General features: G+C 38.6%; 1 protein-coding gene and 1 non-coding gene across 4 annotated transcripts in view; one reads left to right on the plus strand and one right to left on the minus strand.

Annotated features, from left to right (window-relative positions):
• Positions 1-21004, plus strand: part of LOC134218147 (ankyrin repeat domain-containing protein 29) — a 655185-nt gene that overhangs the window by 309364 nt on the left and 324817 nt on the right. The window lies entirely within an intron of this gene.
• Positions 13263-13336, minus strand: Trnad-auc (transfer RNA aspartic acid (anticodon AUC)). Its single transcript has one exon. It is a non-coding gene; the product is annotated as a tRNA-Asp (tRNA).

A 21004-nucleotide genomic window follows, 5' to 3' on the forward strand; every position in this document is an offset into this window, starting at 1 on the left:
GATCCAGGCTAATGTGATGTCCTGAAGCTGGCATGCAAGAAGGGATCCATTGATGCTTCGGATGGTCGCTTTGTAGTGCAACGTTGACACTGGCGGAGTTCGGGAGATTCGGAGGGAGTGGCGAATTGTGCAGCCAAAAAATTCTGCATAGTCCTGGGAGGCTATCAAAGATTGTGATATTGTTTCCGCTGTCGCCTAAGCCGTCCCCCTGTTTTGACATAGACGTATAGTAGGTATAGCGGTGTTCATGGTTGCTGTAGTCGGGTTATTGACAATAGGTCGAAAGACAAAAGGTCGAAGGGACAAATGGTCGAAAAGTACGAAGGGTCGAAAGAGACAAAAGGTCGAAGGGACAAAATGTCGAAAGAGATATTCATTTCTCAAATAAACAATCAGTTTTATCTTTAACAGAGTTAACAGAGTAAATTGATTCATAGTATTTACTCCTTCTTTAAAAATTGCTCATTTTCCAACTTTGATGGATGAGATGAGTGTATTACTTCTTTTTAGTTGTCAACCGATTCTTCTAATTTTTTGGTAAAACTCGCCGAGATCTGTCCCCTAGGTGCAAATTCGCTCGAAAAAATCTTGAATATGAGCGCTACAATGTACTTTTATCAAAAAACTTACGTTGTCATATTGACCCCAAATCGTCATAACGTTTTTACTGTTTGGCCAATTTCGAATGTTTTGGGCTGTTTTGAGAGATAATTTAATTGTCTTTTAATACGCTACTCAAGCTTGATTATAGGTAGGCGGGTACCTTGCGGGGTGGGGTTTTCGTAAATAAGGGTTGTACCCAGATATTGGCTAAATAAACATAAAAAATAACTGTAAACCTATTTCCATGAAAACTCCTCCCCGCGAGGTACCCACCCACCTATGATCAATCTTAGGTTACGTCCTGAAAGAAGATTAAATAATCTTTCAAAATTGTCCTAAAAATCCGAAATTGGTCAAACAATAAAAAAAAAAATAGCAATTTCAATTTGGGGTCAATATGACCCCAGAGCACAGAAAATGTAAGTTTGAGCACAAATAGAAGGTTAATAGCTTTCTTGTCTCTTTCGACCTTTTGTCCCTTTCGCTTTTTTGTCCTTTCGTCCTTCTGTCCTTATCGATGTTTTCAAGACAAAATTTTCAAAACGACTTAACTGATTTTGTAAACAAAGATTCTAACGACGATTTGACGAATCTGAAGGCTCTCCCACGCCAACCAATACCATCAACGGGTAGCGGCAACCTTCATCTACCTATTGGTGGTGTTGGTTTGCGTGGGAGAGCTATCAGATTCGTCAAATCGTCGTTTGAATCTTTGTTTACAAAAGCAGATAAGTCGTTTTGAAAATTTTGTCTTGTTTTGTCTTTTCGATCTGTTTCTTCGGTTCTATCACAAACGCCCGAATGACACTCGCCTGAATTCCATTCGCCCGAATGACAAACACTCGAATTCCATTCGCGCGAATAGACCAAACGGCCGAAAAGACCATAAATTGCTTCCTGCACAAGATGGCGAAATGAAAGGTAGCCTTATGGAAGTACTCGGTCAATAGAGACTCCGGGGACCTTTACAAGCTTCTGATTTGAAATCGGCTGTATATTAATTTAAACTGGAACAAACACTTTTACTGGCCAACATGGTGAAGCTGATTGACGAGGTCCACCAATGAACAGCACTAACCGCTGTATAAAATACGGATACGCGTTCGCGTCGGAGTGTCTTCGACGACCACAAGCGCAGGGCTGGCATACTCCTCAGAGTAGACGAAATGTGCGTGTCTATTGCACTCCTCAAAAAGATCGCAGAGAGTGTGTTTCGCTTATCGCTCATTCTTTCTCTTCCACAACGCAGTGAGTCCTCTTTGTGTTTCTACTCTGCATCGAATGCATTTGTCAGACACGAAGAGTTGAGGATAAATGATGAAATAAACACACCGTGTTCCTCAATGAGTTTTGACAAAACGGTGAATCAAACAGAATGAAAATAAACATTGTCAAAGAAAGTTAAACGTAGCTGTTGATACTATTTATGCGTAATAAGATATTTTTGTGGTTGCTAGCTGTTGGGATGTCTGTAGGCAAAGAAGCAATTGTACTACCAGCATTATTCCGCCCCACCTGCTTTAAAATAAGTTACTGACGAGACGATTTCTAAATACAATTTCTATCTGGTAATCTTGGTAAATATAAAGGTTCTAAATTCGGAACAAAAACAGAAAACATTGAACTTATATAAAGTTCCATTATTTCATTTCAGTGCTTTCTTTTCTTGATTTTAGCATCATGCCCAATGTACTCCTGCTGTCCTTCAGAATAATGTTCACGGCCGTATCAAAGTTTTCACACAAATTTCATTGAAAAACACTGTTTATTTTGCACAATTCTGTGTAAAATAGTTTTAGAAAAGATTTATGATATACGCCAAGCTAAAAATAAACAGTTTTAATTCCCCTTCCGTCTCCAGGCGAATAAAGGTTGCATGAAGAAGAAGCCGAAAGATATTATTAGAAAAAAAATGGCACGGGAAAGCACTCGGTGAAATTTATAAAACTCTTCTCACAAATTCTAGACATCAGTGCAATATCACAGAATAAAATTCAAAATCGAAATTATGTGTTTTTATACAATATAAGGAAAGTTCATCCCCGTACTGCTAACCGCATTTATCTAAATTGCTTCTAGAATTTTCGAGAAGCGTTTTACAAATTTAACCGTTTGCTTTCCCGGGCCATTCCTGTCAAATATCATTTTTTAGCTTCTTCATCTTCTTAATCTTTTTTATTCAATCTTTATTCGCCAATATAGCATGGAGCGCCAAACTTTATTATTTCTAACTGAGACGTTAGTTAACTAATTTTCAAAAGCGAAGTATGTTTGTGTTCTAAAAAATTTCAGCGAGCTTCATAGAAAACGAAATTGTTTCCAAGAATATTGCACTAAGTGGCACAACTTTGTGCTGGCCCAGCTCACACCGGAATGATTCTCTCACTCTTCGTCTTCGTCCTCACTCACCGTGTTGGCTTTGTTACACGATGAGTATCAGCGTCACTCTCTGTGGTGTGTATTAAAATCTCCTCATTGTGCACAGTGTGTGAGGAAATGCCAGCTCTGACAAGCAGTATGCCATCCGTGTAGACAAAAAATAAGGTGGTTATACAACAAACCCACAAATCGGCTAGCGATTTTTCAAGAGCACGAATTAAGAGAATCACAACGTCCAGGGGGATGAAATATCCGTAGATCCGTTTGATAACTTGTGCTAAATAATCGACTTTAATTTCAGCATTGTACGAAAATTATTACGCTAGATTTGAACTTTTGATAATAGGAGTAGTTGAAATTCACCACATAGCTTGATTGTATAATCGCCTTAAAGTGCTTTTGGGAAGATGTTGCAGGTGCTACTTAGGGTGTATATATTCTTGGAGTGGTCGTTGGAGACCCCATTTACAGCGCCCGAAACAGGGTCACCGCTACAACAGAACCCTGGGGACCCTAGTCTCCTCTGGGTAGATTCTGGAGCCAGAGCTACCGATGAAAAACCAAAAAAAAAACCGGCGCTGTTTCCCTCCGTCAAAGGCATTCTGGAGTACATCTGCTACCCTAGCTAAGTACGAGCTGGCTCCATACCGTGGGCGGGTAGCGTGTTGATGAAGGTGACATCTTCCTTTGACTTCAAGTTTTTTCCGCCGCCTACGATTCACCAAGTTCTTGACGACCTTTGATAAACACGAGGTCAGCGAAGGTCAGTAGTCAGCGACGTCGCGGGAAGAAGTACAGGCTTTGAGGATCAGAATGATGTGGCTGAGGCGCAACTCGGCCTGATTTACTAGATCGAGAAAAGTAATTTTTGCGGCGGGGCAATGGAAATCCTCCCACTGTTTCCTTTTGGCGTCTTGGATGATCGATCGACATTCATAGTGTTTTTGCTTGCTTTCCTCCAATGCACCTACCTTATTCGGGTGTTCCGAGGGAAGCCTCCTGAGTGCTCGGAGAGCCTTCTTTCTGGCTTTGACAGCTCGATGCGTCTCATGCGACCACCAGCGGAGAGCTCTTCTTCCAGGTCAAGTACTGGCTTGAAGAATGGAAGAACCAGCGGCGTCAAGGACGACATTCGAGAAGTCGGGGCGTGTTAGCGTCTTGAAGTCGAGGCCTCTCAGTAACAGTGAGGGGGAGGGGGAGAAGCGTTTGCAGAGACCTGAATTGGGTGGGGGTTCCCTCGCATTTTAACACGTGGACTTGAGAACGACTAACAGTGGTCCCATCAATGACGGTGGCCGACAAGCCATTGAAAATGGCAGGGGTACCATCATTGGTAGGAAAAGTCTCGAAAGTCTACTCAAAAGTCTCGGGTAAGGCGATACCAGGAGGACCAATTTGTGCTAAGTACCCGTACCCGTACACGGGTAAAAAAATTCTAGAGATCAATTTCAATTGAAAATGGAATTTCTTAGACTCCTGTTTTGTGTGTGTGTGGTCGCCTGCCGATGCATGTTTCATTGTAAAATATTTTGAAGCCCATACTCTACCGTTATGACCCCAGAATTCGGTCCTGAATTCAGTCAACCCTGTCCTATTCAAATGATAAAAGCTTCGAAATCGACTAGAAATCTTTATTTGGTTGATTTGTTCGGGTGAAAATACGCCCAGAACATTGAATCGATGTTTACAGGACAATTGTTTTTAGTAAGGGTATGCGATAACAAATTTTTTCCTGACGAAACGAAACGAAACGAAATTAGAAATGCTACTGTTGGATCGGAACGAAACGAAACGAAATTCAAATTTTCTTCCGAAACTTCGAAACGAAACGAAATTTAATTTTTTTTCCGCGGAATTTTTATTAAATAGTTTTTTTAGGATTATATAGATAATGCAAAAAACGAATTAAAAAAATCCGCGGGAAAAATAATTTTGTTTAATATTTTTAGAGTCAAATAAGGTCGATAAAAATATATAAAAAAGTTTGCCGTCTCTAGATTTTTTTTTCTCTAAAATAAAATTGTGATGCGACAACAAAAAAAAAATCGGAAAATTTTAAGGATTTTCAAAACATTCTTCAACAAATCCGAGGAGGATTTGATTTTTTTTGCCTTTCTCGTATACTAAGTATACGGTAAAGGCTATATGATCGCTCCAAAAACAAACTTTTTATAGAAGGCCCGGAGACCCATAGTGTTATATACCAATCGACTCAGTTCGACGAATTGAGGTGATGTCTGTGTGTGTGTGTGTGTGTATGTGTGTGTGTATGTGTGTGTGTGTGTGTGCGCAAAACTACTCAACAAAATGTCACTCATTTTTCGGGCACTTATCCTCAACCGATTTGCTCGCAACAAGTTGCATTCGACGCAGAATCCTGTCCCATTGTTTCCTATTTGAAATTGGCCAGATCGAACTATGGGATCTAGAGTTATGGCCAAAATACAAAATCATACGAAAAAATCGCGTAAAAAATGTCACTCATTTTTCGGGCACTTATCCTCAACCGATTTGCTCGCAACAAGTTGCATTCAACGCAGAATTCTGTCCCATTGTTTCCTATTTGAAATTGGCCAGATCGGACTATGGGATCGAGAGTTATGGCCAAAATACAAAATCATACGAAAAAATCGCGTAAAAAATGTCACTCATTTTTCGGGCACTTATCCTCAACCGATTTCCTCGCAACAAGTTGCATTCAACGCAGAATCCTGTCCCATTGTTTCCTATTTGAAATTGGTCAGATCGAACTATGGGATCGAAAGTTATGGCCAAAATACAAAATCCTACGAAAAAATCGCGTAAAAAATGTCACTCATTTTTCGGGCACTTATCCTCAACCGATTTCCTCGCAACAAGTTGCATTCGACACAGAATTCTGTCACATTGTTTCCTATTTGAAATTGGCCAGATCGGACTATGGCATCAAAAGTTATGGCCATAAAACAAAATCATACGAAAAATCGTGTAAAAATGTCACTCATTTTTCGGGCACTTATCCTTAACCGATTTGCTCGCCTCAAGTTGCATTCGACGCAGAATTCTGTCACACTGTCTCCTTTTTAAATTGGCAAGATCAAACTATGGGATCGAAAGTTATGGCCAAAATACAAAATCCTACGAAAAAATCGCGTAAAAAATGTCACTCATTTTTCGGGCACTTATCCTCAACCGATTTGCTCACAACAAGTTGCATTCGACGTAGAATCCTGTCCCGTTGTTTTCTATTGAAAATTGGCCATATCGGACTATGGGATCGAAAATTATGGCCAAAATACCAATTCATACAAAAAAATCGCGTAAAAAATGTCACTCATTTTTCGGACACTTATCCTCAACCGATTTGCTCGCAACAAGTTGCATTCGACGCAGAATCCTGTCCCATTATTTCCTATTTGAAATTATACAGATCGGACTATGGGATCGAGAGTTATGGCCAAAATACAAATTCATACGAAAATATTGCGTAAGAAATGTCACTCATTTTTCAGGCACTCATTCTCAACCGATTTGCTCGCAACAAATTGCATATTACCTATTTTCGGACACCTAACCTTAATCGATTCACACGCAACAAGTTGCATTCGACGCAGAATCCTGTCCCATTGTTTCCTATTGAAAATTGGCTAGATCGGACTATGGGATCGGAAGTTATGGCCGAAACACCATTTTAGCCTTTTTATACGAAAAGGCTGTATGTTCGCTCCAAAAACCAAACTTTTACAGAAGGCCTGGAGACCCATAGTGTTATATACCAATCGATTCAGCTCGACGAACTGAGATGATGTCTCTGTCTCTCCCACTGCCATAGGAAAAATATGACTTTTTTTTACAAAAGGACATAGGTAAGTAACAGATCATTTTGGATCTATTCACTATTTTCAAAAGTATGCCCCTCACCATAAACAACGTAAAAATATTCATCGCTTAATATCGCTCAATATTACCAACAGATTTCATATTGATTAGATCTGTTCACCATTTCGAAAAGAATCACAGATTCAAAGTGCCGCCCCTCCATTTCAATTAACATCTTAAATAAAGTCTCCAGGTAAATTTTCGACCAAAATCATGAAGATTTATTAAATCTGTAAAACTTTCCAAAATGGTCTTTTCAACAGATCTAAGCAGTATGAAAGCTGTTGATTGCAATACAAAACTGGACTTTTTAAAAAAAATACTAAGCTCTGTTGGAAATATTACTATTTTAATTTAAAGTTTAAAATTTTTTTACGTTGTGAGTTTTTTATGGTGAGGGGCATTTTTCATCCATCACTTTTTTTGTGGAGTTAGCCTTGGAAGATAAACGAAAATCGTGGCTGCTAGATGAAAACCTTTTTTCGTTTCATCACTTTTTCACAAATTCGCTGCGGTGGGAGTTGAACCTTAATGTCCTCAACAATAATATCCGTGGGATGCGCTGACTCTAGCAATTTTTTTACGCTATCTGCATGTAGGCTAGAGTGATTCAAATTTTGACTTTTTTGTTCCCTTATGCTTAAACTATGGCATTTGATATTAAAATAGTTTGCGTTAATTTTTATCTAATTTGGTTGTAATTTGACTGAGCACATGCAGTTTGAAGTTTGTATGAAAATTACTATGTGGAAAACCGCTTCGAAAACCGAAGCTTCAAAATACATGAATACACTGCCAATATAGAAAATTTAGCCAGGAAACAGATCGTCTTTGTTGCGAAACGATTTGATGCTGGCATGAAAACTTATTACGGAAATACTGAATCGTGTGAAATTGAATTTAACATAAAAGAATAACATCAGTATCAATAATGAGCATTTTTGTTTTCTTTGTAACTTTAATTACAACAGTCAGATCGTTTCGCAACAACCACTGAACTTTAGCTTAAAAAGTATTCTACAAAGTTCAAATATAAATTATATTCAAATAGTTTATGGGCCACTTCAGGAAATATTCTTTCGCGTAAGTGGCGTAAGTGGCAATTTCCGTATAATCTTCAGATGACGCGTGCACAGTCAAATTACATCCAACTTAGCTAAAACTTTAGAAGGTCTATTAAAATGACAAAACCAATCGTTTAAGTATAGTGGAGCGAGAAAGTGAAAATTTTAATCATTCTAATGTAGGCATTAGCTTACAGTGCCCAAACGTCTCGGATTATGTGGAACAGTGGAACAGTCTACTTTCCTCGCATTTCCTGCCCCGGAAAACGTTCCGGACTCCATGATGAATCTGTAAAGCCGTTATTTCTGCAGCTCAGCAAAATAAAGAACAAATTTCTGTAAAAAATAAGGTTATTTGCTGATTCAACGCAGAATCCTGTCCCATTGTTTCCTATTTGAAATTGGTCAGATCGAACTATGGGATCGAAAGTTATGGCCAAAATACAAAATCCTACGAAAAAATCGCGTAAAAAATGTCACTCATTTTTCGGGCACTTATCCTCAACCGATTTCCTCGCAACAAGTTGCATTCGACACAGAATTCTGTCCCATTGTTTCCTATTTGAAATTGGCCAGATCGGACTATGGCATCAAAAGTTATGGCCATAAAACAAAATCATACGAAAAAATCGTGTAAAAAATGTCACTCATTTTTCGGGCACTTATCCTTAACCGATTTGCTCGCCTCAAGTTGCATTCGACGCAGAATTCTGTCACACTGTCTCCTTTTTTAAATTGGCAAGATCAAACTATGGGATCGAAAGTTATGGCCAAAATACAAAATCCTACGAAAAAATCGCGTAAAAAATGTCACTCATTTTTCGGGCACTTATCCTCAACCGATTTGCTCACAACAAGTTGCATTCGACGTAGAATCCTGTCCCGTTGTTTTCTATTGAAAATTGGCCATATCGGACTATGGGATCGAAAATTATGGCCAAAATACCAATTCATACAAAAAAATCGCGTAAAAAATGTCACTCATTTTTCGGACACTTATCCTCAACCGATTTGCTCGCAACAAGTTGCATTCGACGCAGAATCCTGTCCCATTATTTCCTATTTGAAATTATACAGATCGGACTATGGGATCGAGAGTTATGGCCAAAATACAAATTCATACAAAAAAATCGCGTAAGAAATGTCACTCATTTTTCAGGCACTCATTCTCAACCGATTTGCTCGCAACAAATTGCATATTACCTATTTTCGGACACCTAACCTTAATCGATTCACACGCAACAAGTTGCATTCGACGCAGAATCCTGTCCCATTGTTTCCTATTGAAAATTGGCTAGATCGGACTATGGGATCGGAAGTTATGGCTGAAACACCATTTTAGCCTTTTTATACGAAAAGGCTGTATGTTCGCTCAAAAACCAAACTTTTACAGAAGGCCTGGAGACCCATAGTGTTATATACCAATCGATTCAGCTCGACGAACTGAGATGATGTCTCTGTCTCTCCCACTTCATACGGGAGTTTGGCAGAAAGACGGCCATGAGATTTATATCATAACAAATATTGCCCTTCGCTCGCGTGATGGGAATGACATTTTCGTTTTCTTTTTGTGTGGTCGGAGCTTCAGTTCAACTAACATCCAAAAGTGATATCCTTAAAATATATGACTGGGTGAAATAAAACAGGGTTATGTACGTCAAAAGATTGGAAAAGGAAACAAAAATGTCGAAATTCTTATTAGCATATTGTAGATCAAGCTGAAAACCGAACCGAGGTCCCGCGAAATCTCATTTTCTCGCATTTCCGGATGTTGCAACTGCATCGCGAGTAGTGCGCAACTGTGCCATAGTCGGGCACCACTCGCGATGCAGTCGCGACATCCGGGAATGGGACAAAATATGATTTTCGGTTTTCAACTGGATCTACAATATCTTTGCCATAAATAATCTGATTTTCATAGAACGGACAAAGAAATTTGTCTTTTTTACTCCTAGCCACTAGCTCATCTTTTTTCAAGCACACACATTTTACGAAGGTCGAGAAAGGCACCATCACCGCTAGGTGGATTAATCTGGGTTTTTCATTTTAATATTTATTTTTTATTACCCCCCTTTTTATTAAATGTAAGGGCCTTAGAGCAACATTTATTTGCCCAGTAGCTGGTTTAGATTCAGACACCAGTCAGCTGTCAAAAACTTAAAACTGGCAAACTGCTCAGTTCTATTTTCTGCAGATTTGAACTACCAATGAATCACGAGTTTCAAATATTTTAGTTTATGAATGCGTCATTTTATCTACGGATCAATCCACTTTGCAATTAGGGCGCCTTTCTTGGCAGCAACATACTGATTTCATTGAATTGAAAATTTTAAAAACATGTGTTGGGAAAACAAGCGAGTTCGTTCTATTTTGCTCCAGATTCAAAGTAGAATAGTGATCGAACATTTGAAATGAAACTGAATCACTACTGATTTCATTCTACATAATTGTTACCCAAATGCCATAGGAAAAATATGACTTTTTTTTACAAAAGGACATAGGTAAGTAACAGATCATTTTGGATCTATTCACTATTTTCAAAAGTATGCCCCTCACCATAAACAACGTAAAAATATTCATCGCTTAATATCGCTCAATATTACCAACAGATTTCATATTGATTAGATCTGTTCACCATTTCGAAAAGAATCACAGATTCAAAGTGCCGCCCCTCCATTTCAATTAACATCTTAAATAAAGTCTCCAGGTAAATTTTCGACCAAATTCATGAAGATTTATTAAATCTGTAAAACTTTCCAAAATGGTCTTTTCAACAGATCTAAGCAGTATGAAAGCTGTTGATTGCAATACAAAACTGGACTTTAAAAAAAAATACTAAGGTCTGTTGGAAATATTACTATTTTAATTTAAAGTAATTTTTTTATGTTGTGAGTTTTTTATGGTGAGGGGCATTTTTCATCCATCACTTTTTTTGTGGAGTTAGTCTTGGAAGATAAACGAAAATCGTGGCTGCTAGATGAAAACCTTTTTTCGTTTCATCACTTTTTCACAAATTCGCTGCGGTGGGAGTTGAACCTTAATGTCCTCAACAATAATATCCGTGGGATGCGCTGACTCTAGCATTTTTTTTACGCTATCTGCATGTAGGCTAGAGTGATTCAAATTTTGACTTTTTGTTCCTTATGCTTAAACTATGGCATTTGATATTAAAATAGTTTGCGTTAATTTTATCTAATTTGGTTGTAATTTGACTGAGCACATGCAGTTTGAAGTTTGTATGAAAATTACTATGTGGAAAACCGCTTCGAAAACCGAAGCTTCAAAATACATGAATACACTGCCAATATAGAAAATTTAGCCAGGAAACAGATCGTCTTTGTTGCGAAACGATTTGATGCTGGCATGAAAACTTATTACGGAAATACTGAATCGTGTGAAATTGAATTTAACATAAAAGAATAACATCAGTATCAATAATGAGCATTTTTGTTTTCTTTGTAACTTTAATTACAACAGTCAGATCGTTTCGCAACAACCACTGAACTTTAGCTTAAAAAGTATTCTACAAAGTTCAAATATAAATTATATTCAAATAGTTTATGGGCCACTTCAGGAAATATTCTTTCGCGTAAGTGGCGTAAGTGGCAATTTCCGTATAATCTTCAGATGACGCGTGCACAGTCAAATTACATCCAACTTAGCTAAAACTTTAGAAGGTCTATTAAAATGACAAAACCAATCGTTTAAGTATAGTGGAGCGAGAAAGTGAAAATTTTAATCATTCTAATGTAGGCATTAGCTTACAGTGCCCAAACGTCTCGGATTATGTGGAACAGTGGAACAGTCTACTTTCCTCGCATTTCCTGCCCCGGAAAACGTTCCGGACTCCATGATGAATCTGTAAAGCCGTTATTTCTGCAGCTCAGCAAAATAAAGAACAAATTTCTGTAAAAAATAAGGTTATTTGCTGATTTTAGCAATAAAATGAAAGCTAGGACATGATATAACAATTCAATCGAGACTGCCTTGTTACTATTCAGTCGGTAGCTCTGAAAAGGTGATCGCCAGTGTAAACTAGTTAATTTGGCACAGAATCTTCCAAATACAGGTTGGACTCGATTATCCAGAGTATCGATTTTATTTGCACTCCGGATAATCGAATCACCATAAAAAATTAAATCTGCAATTAAAAAACCTATGTTTTATTATACTTGCAGTGGTGTAGTCAGATATTATTTAGAAAAAAAAACTCTGAATAATCCACCTGCGGCATCGGTGACTTTCTGGTGTATTATGGAAAAATAGTATTTTTGCCATAACTCCATAACCATGCCATAACCAATTTTCAATATGAAATGATAAGATAGGATTCCCATTTGAATGCAACTTGTTGGTTGAGAATACGTGCAAGAAAAAAAAACGGCTGGACTATTTATACACTTTTTGTACATAACTTACATGTACTTTGGCCATTACTTATTTTATGCCAACAACTCGAACGGAGACATTTACGATTATTGCTAAATATTAACTGTTAAAAGCAGCAACACGTCCAAACTAACAACAAACTGCCCTAAGGAAAACGCACCGCACCGGCCCGATAATGTCAGAAAATCGGTACGATTTTGAAGCATTTGAATAATCTGGATCTGAAGGATCTAGAAAATGTGAGAAAATTATAGATTTCCCTGATTACAAATTATTTTTACTTCACTGAACAATATTATTTAAATAAACAAATATGCATTACGTTTTATACTTGAACACTTTTATCAAAACATCGAAGAAATTTTCAGCGGAAAGCTAAATGCGTTTCTGTTGAAGATACAGAATTGTATTACGTAGTGAGATTTAGTGAAATAATTTATGTGTATAAAATATTGAGTGAAATTTGATTGGCGGCGCAGCCGAATTTTTTTTTTATATGGAAATTGGAATTATTAAAAATGAATTTCGAAATTCCGCGAAATTCCGTTAAATTTCGTTAAAAAAATGATTTTCCTGTCGAAATTTTTGAATTTTAACGATACGAAACGAAATCAGTAAATCAGATTTCGCCATACTAAAATTCCGCGGAATTCCGCGGAATTTCGTTTCGAATGCCCTAAAACGAAATTTTTCGAAATACCGCATATGCTTAGTTTTTAGCAATAACTGAGATCTAAATAGAAATTTCGGTCTGAGAATGTATCTGGGCTATTTCCATTGAGCTCAATAGGAATGGCATCGAGGGGAAGCACAGCGAGCCATTTGAAATAAAAATCGGTTCAGCAAATGTTCCGGGTATTGGAGCACCCGACTTGGACATTAATTTACAATGTTATGGAAAACTCATATGTGAATATGTACATTTTGTGCAAGATTTTTGATTTGAAAAATGTATTGGAGGTAACTACTTTCTTTCGATGGGACTTGAACCCACGACCCTCAGTACGATAGACTGGTGTTTTAACCAACTAAGCTACGAAGGACCTCCGTCGGCCTTTTCGGAACTTAGCGGCTACTGAATGAGCCCGAGATTCCCAAATCGGATGCATAGTCTAAGCACTCACATTCCATTTGTCAAGCCAACACTTCCACATGTGTGTAGTACACGTCGGTTGGTCTAATATGTACCCGGAATCAGTGTTGCATTTTGAACCGAACGCATGCTACGAGTAGCTCGCTCGTTCTTAAAAAATGAACTTGATCTTAGCAATCCTAGACCATCGTTCGAAATTTTGATATAGCTCTTGTTCTCTGCGTTCAGATCTTAAATTTAAACGTGTTCAAAATTATGCTTAACCCTTAAATGCGCAATGTTGTTTTAAAACAACAAACCGAAAATACGTTTGATGTTAATGATTTCAATGGTTATTTACGTTAAAAATATTTCCGACGATTTCTAAAAAAATCGCCTTGCGCCTTTAAGGGTTAAGCAAATATTACGAAGAGTTGAAATTTCAGTAAGGATCAGAGCTTCAAATTTTCGAATATTTTTTTTGAAGCCCATCGGCCTTCTTTGTCACTTTTTTCTTTGTCGGAGTGAATGTGCTTCATGAAAGTGAATATTTTATGCTCTGGTAAGGATGCCTTGCGAGTAAATTAAAATATATTAATCAAAGTATTGTTTGACATCAATTGATATACTACAATATATAATATTTGAGTCTTTTATTTACAAACGCTTGTGTTCAAATTCAATTCTATTAATAGCATTTTTTAAATTTATAATAGCATTATTGAGGAATTCAAATATTGTAGATACAGGTGGAAGATATATTTTAGCGGTATCGCTACTCTATTACTAAGCAAAGAATCAAAATACGTAAAATATTTTCAGGTAATGGAATTGATTTCAACAGTTTGATAAGCAGGTTTTAGTGTTATGTAGAGAAATAAGTTCAAAAAGTAAAGGTGAATGTATAAATCGAGATACAATTATCGAATGATTCACACTCGCTAGCGAGTTTTTATCAATTGATAATTAGAACATGTGGTCAGATGAGAATGTTGCTCATCCTCGATTATTGAAAATTTGATTTCTCCCATCTTTCCAATTCCGCACCCTAGTGCGGAATTATAAATATCAATTGACATTTTTTAGGCATTTCCGTTTTGAGTTTTCTTTCATTCAAGAAAATTCATAGAATCAGTACATCAGCATCATCCATCATGCTTCAAATTCGTTCTCGGGCAGCAAAGCTCGTTTCAGGAAAAGATAAATATTCTATTCCTTTGGCAATTTTATCAAGCTTTAATAAATCAAGTGCAATTCCAAGCAAATCTTCAATTCAATTTTCATCCATTTTCAGATCGAAAAATAGGTACTATTTGCTATTGCCTCTTCTGTAAAACCCCCATCAAACCGTTGAAATTGTGCCGCAACTATCAGAAGAGTCAACCGCAGAAACATTGCCTTTTATGAGCCGTCAAGAGTGCCGAACCACTTTGCCCCGGCACTGCTGACACTGGGTTATGGTATCACTTGTACGCTGCCAATTTGCATAAACATGTCTCAGCTGTTAAATCGCGACATTTTACAGCGGTAACCACTTTTGTCTGACTAGAATGTAAGCAAATTGTATCCTCTGGCATGGCGACAAGACTCCACAATTATCACCACACTGCCATTGCCGTTGCTCTTCCTGACCCTTAATCTCTCGGAGGCGAAGCACTTGAGCATCCAATACCTACATAGCGGAAATTATGCTCAGCTATACACATATGATTGATGTAGCACACTATCTCTGTCCCACGTCACCGTGCTTCAGGTTATTGCGCGCGGGGAAATAAATGGAAATGCATTAACTTGACACTCTAACGAGATTCATATCGTTCCAGCTGCCACCGTCGACGTTTGTTCCGTCGGACAATTTTATGTATTCGAGCTGTAATAACAACAGCCGGAATCGTAAAGTGCTACCGTGAATTGCTCTCGTCGCTACAAAGTGCACAAATACTAGAACTAGACAATCGTACCATCCAGTGGGTAGTGCCAAGCCTGGGCCATCATCGCTCCGCAGATTTCAGACCGCGTGAACCCGGTCCCGGCTCGGATACCTGATGCTTACGCGATCATCTCCTAAGGATGATAAATGAGCGCTTTTCAATCCTGCCGCAGCCGAGCAATGTCTCTATTAATTCGTCTCCCCCGATGCCTCTTCTGTTCACAACCTCAACTTCGCATAGTGGGGCTCAGGTTATTAAAACACATTTTTCTTCTCGGTGTTATTTTTTAGATATCCGATATTAGAAAATCAATTAAAAGGTGTCAGACGTTTGAAATCGGGCATCAAATCGTGTTGAGAACTTTTCTTTATCTCAGAAGTCTATCAATAACAATCTGAGAATTAGATTAGAATCGGAGTATTTCGAAATGCCTAAATTCAATTGCGGATGATCGAATTCTATGCCAAACTTGTCGACAGTTATTAGTTTTGCAAATTTTGGTAATCTGGATGATAACGATTTGGTAAGTTCGCACTAATTTTTTTTCTGTGAATCATGAATAATTCATAGACACACTTCTATTATAAACCATATGAAAGAAATCAAACAGCAGATCTTAAAATTTCTTATAAGATTTGGATTATCAGTAAATTCGGCTCGCATATTTTTAACCATCTATTCAACATTGTGCGTTTGCGAACGTTTGTGAACGAGAAAAACCGGGAGACCATGTGAGAGCCGGCTCAGTTCTGTGGCGCCTCGTTCCCGGCACGTCTACAAGACACGTCTAATGAATTCATTCGTGTACTAAGTAATACATCATTTCTTGCGTCTAAACCCGACACACGCATCAACCCGGGTCACCATACCGGTGACCGCCGACCACAGCGCCGGCCGCGGCCGCTTTCTAACTTTTTTGTCTGCACATCATCGGCAGGGAGGACTACCTCGGTTGCCTGCGGCCTCGAGCTTGAAACGGAACGTGAGAGCGAAATCATCAGCCGGTCGCTTCCTACATTGCATCGCGAAGTATTCCTCGTTGCTGATGATAACAATTTAGGATTATGTCTTCAAAAATGAAACCCTGTGCTTCTGACGATGGTCTCGTCATTCTAGCAGCCCAGCACTATTTAGAGTGCGGAATCACCTCACTAAGCTTCTCATGATGAACACCGCCACGTTACGTCGTCGCGTCGCGTCGCCGCTTCCAATGGATGAAAATGATGATGAGGCTCATGTTCAATGAGCGCGAGCATGTCACTGCGGATGGACGGCAGGTAGCTTGGCACATGTGACTAATGTAGTCCGCCAGGCTTAGCTCACTAAAATATGACGCCGGAGGCGATTGAATGCGTGAGCGTTGACAGTTCGATGACAATGTTTATGATCTTATCGTTTGATGAGGATAAAATATTTGCCCGATGGCATTGCAAAATAAGTTTCATTGCGATATGTGGCAATATGTCGACCACCCAGAGAACATCAGGGTAATCATGAGTGACATGTTAATCCAGAGCTGAGAGAATTTAAGCTACTGATGAGCAAAATGGTGGGTAAGTACATGATTAATATCGCGAGTTTAGGTAAATGACAAACTTTATTCCTTTCAACTGGTCAAGAATTTTTTTTACATCTACAGTCCTGTACGTCACGCAAAATTTGGCGATTTTCAACCCCCCTCCCCCCCTTCGTCATACTTTTTGTAATAAATCTCTAAAATTTTTGTATGAGTCGTCACGAATTTGCTTGAAAAATCTTCCAAAGTCGTTGAGAAAATCTTCCAAATTTCCTTGGGAAATTCTTCCAAATTTCCTTGGGAAATTTTTCCGAATCACCTTCGGAAATTTTTCCGAATTTCCTAGAAAAATTCTTTCGAATTTGCTTGGAAAATCCTTTCGAATTTCCGTGGGAAATTCTTCAGAATTTCCCAAGGAAATTCGGAAGAATTTCTCAAGGAAATTCGGAAGAATTTTACAAAGAAATTCGGAAGAATTTCTCAAGGAAATTCGGAAGTTCCTTGGGGAATTCTTCCGAATTTCCTTGGGAAATTCTTCCAAATTTCCTTGGGAAATTCTTCCGAATTTCCTTGGGAAATTCTTCCGAATTTCTTTGAGAAATTCTTCCGAATTTCCTTGGGAAATTCTTCCGAATTCCCTTGGGAAATTCTTCCGAATTCCCTTGGGAAATTCTTCCGAATTCCCTTGGGAAATTCTTCCGAATTCCCTTGGGAAATTCTTCCGAATTCCCTTGGGAAATTCTTCCGAATTCCCTTGGGAAATTCTTCCGAATTCCCTTGGGAAATTCTTCCGAATTCCCTTGGGAAATTCTTCCGAATTCCCTTGGGAAATTCTTCCGAATTCCCTTGAGAAATTCTTCCGAATTTCCCTGGGAAATTCTTCCGAATTTCCTTGGGAAATTCTTCCGAATTTCCTTGGGAAATTCTTCCGAATTTCCTTGGGAAATTCTTCCGAATTTCCTTGGGAAATTCTTCCGAATTCCCTTGGGAAATTCTTCCGAATTTCCTTGGAAAACTCTTACGAATTTCCTTGGGAAATTCTTCCGAATTTTCACTTCCATGGAAAGTCCAACCGAATTTCCATGGAAAGTCCTTTCGAATTTCCGTTGAAAGTCCTTCCGAATTTCCGTGGAAAGTGCTTCCGAATTTCCGTGGGAAATTCTATCGAATTTCCGTGGGAAATTCTATCGAATTTCCGTGGGGAATTCTTTCGAATTTCCGTGGGGAATTCTTTCGAATTTCTGTGGGGAATTCTTTCGAATTTCCGTGGGAAATTCTTTGAAATTTCCATGGGAAATTCTTTCGAATTTCCGTGGGTAATTCTTTCGAATTTCCAAGGGAAATTCATTCTTATTTCCTTGGGGAATTTTTTGTTTCAAATTTCTTTGGAAAATTCTTTCGAATTTCCTTGGGAAAAATCTTTCGTATTTCTTTGAGGAATTCTTTCGAATTCCCTTGGAAAATTCTTCCAAATCTTTTTGGAAAATTCTTCCGAATTTCCTTGGGAAATTCTTCCGAATTTTTTTTGGAAAACTCTTCCTACTTGGGAAATTCTTCTGAATTTCCTTGGGAAATTCTTCTGAGTTTCCTTGGGAAATTCTTCTGAATTTCTTTGGGAAATTCTTCTGAATTTCCTTGGGAAATTTTTCTGAATTTCCTTGGGAAATTCTTCCGAATTTCCTTGGGAAATTCTTCCGAATTTCCTTGAGAAATTCTTCCGAATTTCCTTGGAAGGTTCTTCCGAATTTCCTTGGGAAGCTCTTCCGAATTCCCTTGGGAAATTTTTCCGAATTTCCTTGGGAAATTCGTTCGAATTCCCTTGGGAAATTCGTTCGAATTCCCTTGGGAAATTCGTTCGAATTCCCTTGGGAAATTCGTTCGAATTCCCTTGAAAATTCGTTCGAATTCCCTTGGGAAATTCGTTCGAATTCCCTTGAAAATTCGTTCGAATTCCCTTGGGAAATTCGTTCGAATTCCCTTGGGAAATTCGTTCGAATTCCCTTGGGAAATTCGTTCGAATTCCCTTGGGAAATTCGTTCGAATTCCCTTGGGAAATTCGTTCGAATTCCCTTGAGAAATTCGTTCGAATTCCCTTGGGAAATTCGTTCGAATTCCCTTGGGAAATTCTTCCGAATTCCCTTGGGAAATTCTTCCGAATTCCCTTGGGAAATTCTTCCGAATTCCCTTGGGAAATTCTTCCGAATTCCCTTGGGAAATTCTTCCGAATTTCCTTGGGAAATTCTTCCGAATTCCCTTGGGAAATTCTTCCGAATTCCCTTGGGAAATTCTTCCGAATTCCCTTGGGAAATTCTTCCGAATTCCCTTGGGAAATTCTTCCGAATTCCCTTGGGAAATTCTTCCGAATTCCCTTGGGAAATTCTTCCGAATTCCCTTGGGAAATTCTTCCGAATTCCCTTGGGAAATTCTTCCGAATTTCCTTGGGAAATTCTTCCGAATTTCCTTGGGAAATTCTTCCGAATTTCCTTGGGAAATTCTTCCGAATTCCCTTGGGAAATTCTTCCGAATTCCCTTGGGAAATTCTTCCGAATTCCCTTGGGAAATTCTTCCGAATTCCCTTGGGAAATTCTTCCGAATTCCCTTGGGAAATTCTTCCGAATTCCCTTGGGAAATTCTTCCGAATTCCCTTGGGAAATTCTTCCGAATTCCCTTGGGAAATTCTTCCGAATTATCTTGGGAAATTCTTCCGAATTCCCTTGGGAAATTCTTCCGAATTCCCTTGGGAAATTCTTCCGAATTCCTGTGGGAATTTAGTTCGAATTCCCTCGGAAAATTCTTCCGAATTCCCTTGGGAAATTCTTCCGAATTCCTTGGGAAATTCTTCCGAATTCCCTTGGGAAATTCTTCCGAATTCCTTGGGAAATTCTTCCGAATTCCTTGGGAAATTCTTCGAATTCCTTGGGAAATTCTTCCGAATTCCTTGGAAATTCTTCCGAATTCCTTGGGAAATTCTTCCGAATTCCTTGGGAAATTCTTCCGAATTCCTTGGGAAATTCTTCCGAATTTCCTTGGGAAATTCTTCCGAATTTCCTTGGGAAATTCTTCCGAATTTCCTTGGGAAATTCTTCCGAATTCCTTGGGAAATTCTTCCGAATTCCTTGGAAATTCTTCCGAATTCCTTGGGAAATTCTTCCGAATTCCTTGGGAAATTCTTCCGAATTCCTTGGGAAATTCTTCCGAATTCCTTGGGAAATTCTTCCGAATTCCTTGGGAAATTCTTCCGAACTTCTTCGGGAAGTTATTCCGAATTCCCTTGGGAATTCTTCCGAATTCCTTCGGGAAATTCTTCCGAATTCCCTTGGGAAATTCTTCCGAATTCCCTTGGGAAATTCTTCCGAATTCCCTTGGGAAATTCTTCCGAATTCCCTTGGGAAATTCTTCCGAATTCCCTTGGGAAATTCTTCCGAATTCCCTTGGGAAATTCTTCCGAATTCCCTTGGGAAATTCTTCCGAATTCCCTTGGGAAATTCTTCCGAATTCCCTTGGGAAATTCTTCCGAATTCCCTTGGGAAATTCCTCCGAATTCCCTTGGGAAATTCTTCCGAATTCTCTTGGGAAATTCTTCCGAATTCCCTTGGGAAATTCTTCCGAATTCCCTTGGGAAATTCTTCCGAATTCCCTTGGGAAATTCTTCCGAATTCCCTTGGGAAATTCTTCCGAATTCCCTTGGGAAATTCTTCCGAATTCCCTTGGAAATTCTTCCGAATTCCCTTGGGAAATTCTACCGAATTTCCTTGGGAAATTCTACCGAATTTCCTTGGGAAATTCTACCGAATTTCCTTGGGAAATTCTACCGAATTTCCTTGGGAAATTCTACCGAATTTCCTTGGGAAATTCTACCGAATTTCCTTGGGAAATTCTACCGAATTTCCTTGGGAAAATCTTCCGAATTTCTTTGGGAAATTCTTCCGAATTTGCTTGGGAAATTCTTCCGAATTTCCTTGGGAAATTCTTCCGAATTTCCTTGGGAAATTCTTTCAAATTTCCTTGGGAAATTCTTCCGAATTTCCTTGGGAAATGCTTCCGAATTTCCTTGAGAAATTCTTCCGAGTTTCCTTGGGAAATTTTTCCGAACTTCCTTGGGAAATTCTCCCGAATTTCTATGGGAAATTCTCCCGAATTTCCTTGGGAAATTCTTCCGAATTTCTTTGGGAAATTTTTCCGAATTTCTATG

This window comes from Armigeres subalbatus, chromosome 2 (genome assembly GCF_024139115.2).
Source record: "Armigeres subalbatus isolate Guangzhou_Male chromosome 2, GZ_Asu_2, whole genome shotgun sequence".
NCBI classification, from domain to species: Eukaryota; Metazoa; Arthropoda; class Insecta; order Diptera; family Culicidae; genus Armigeres; species Armigeres subalbatus.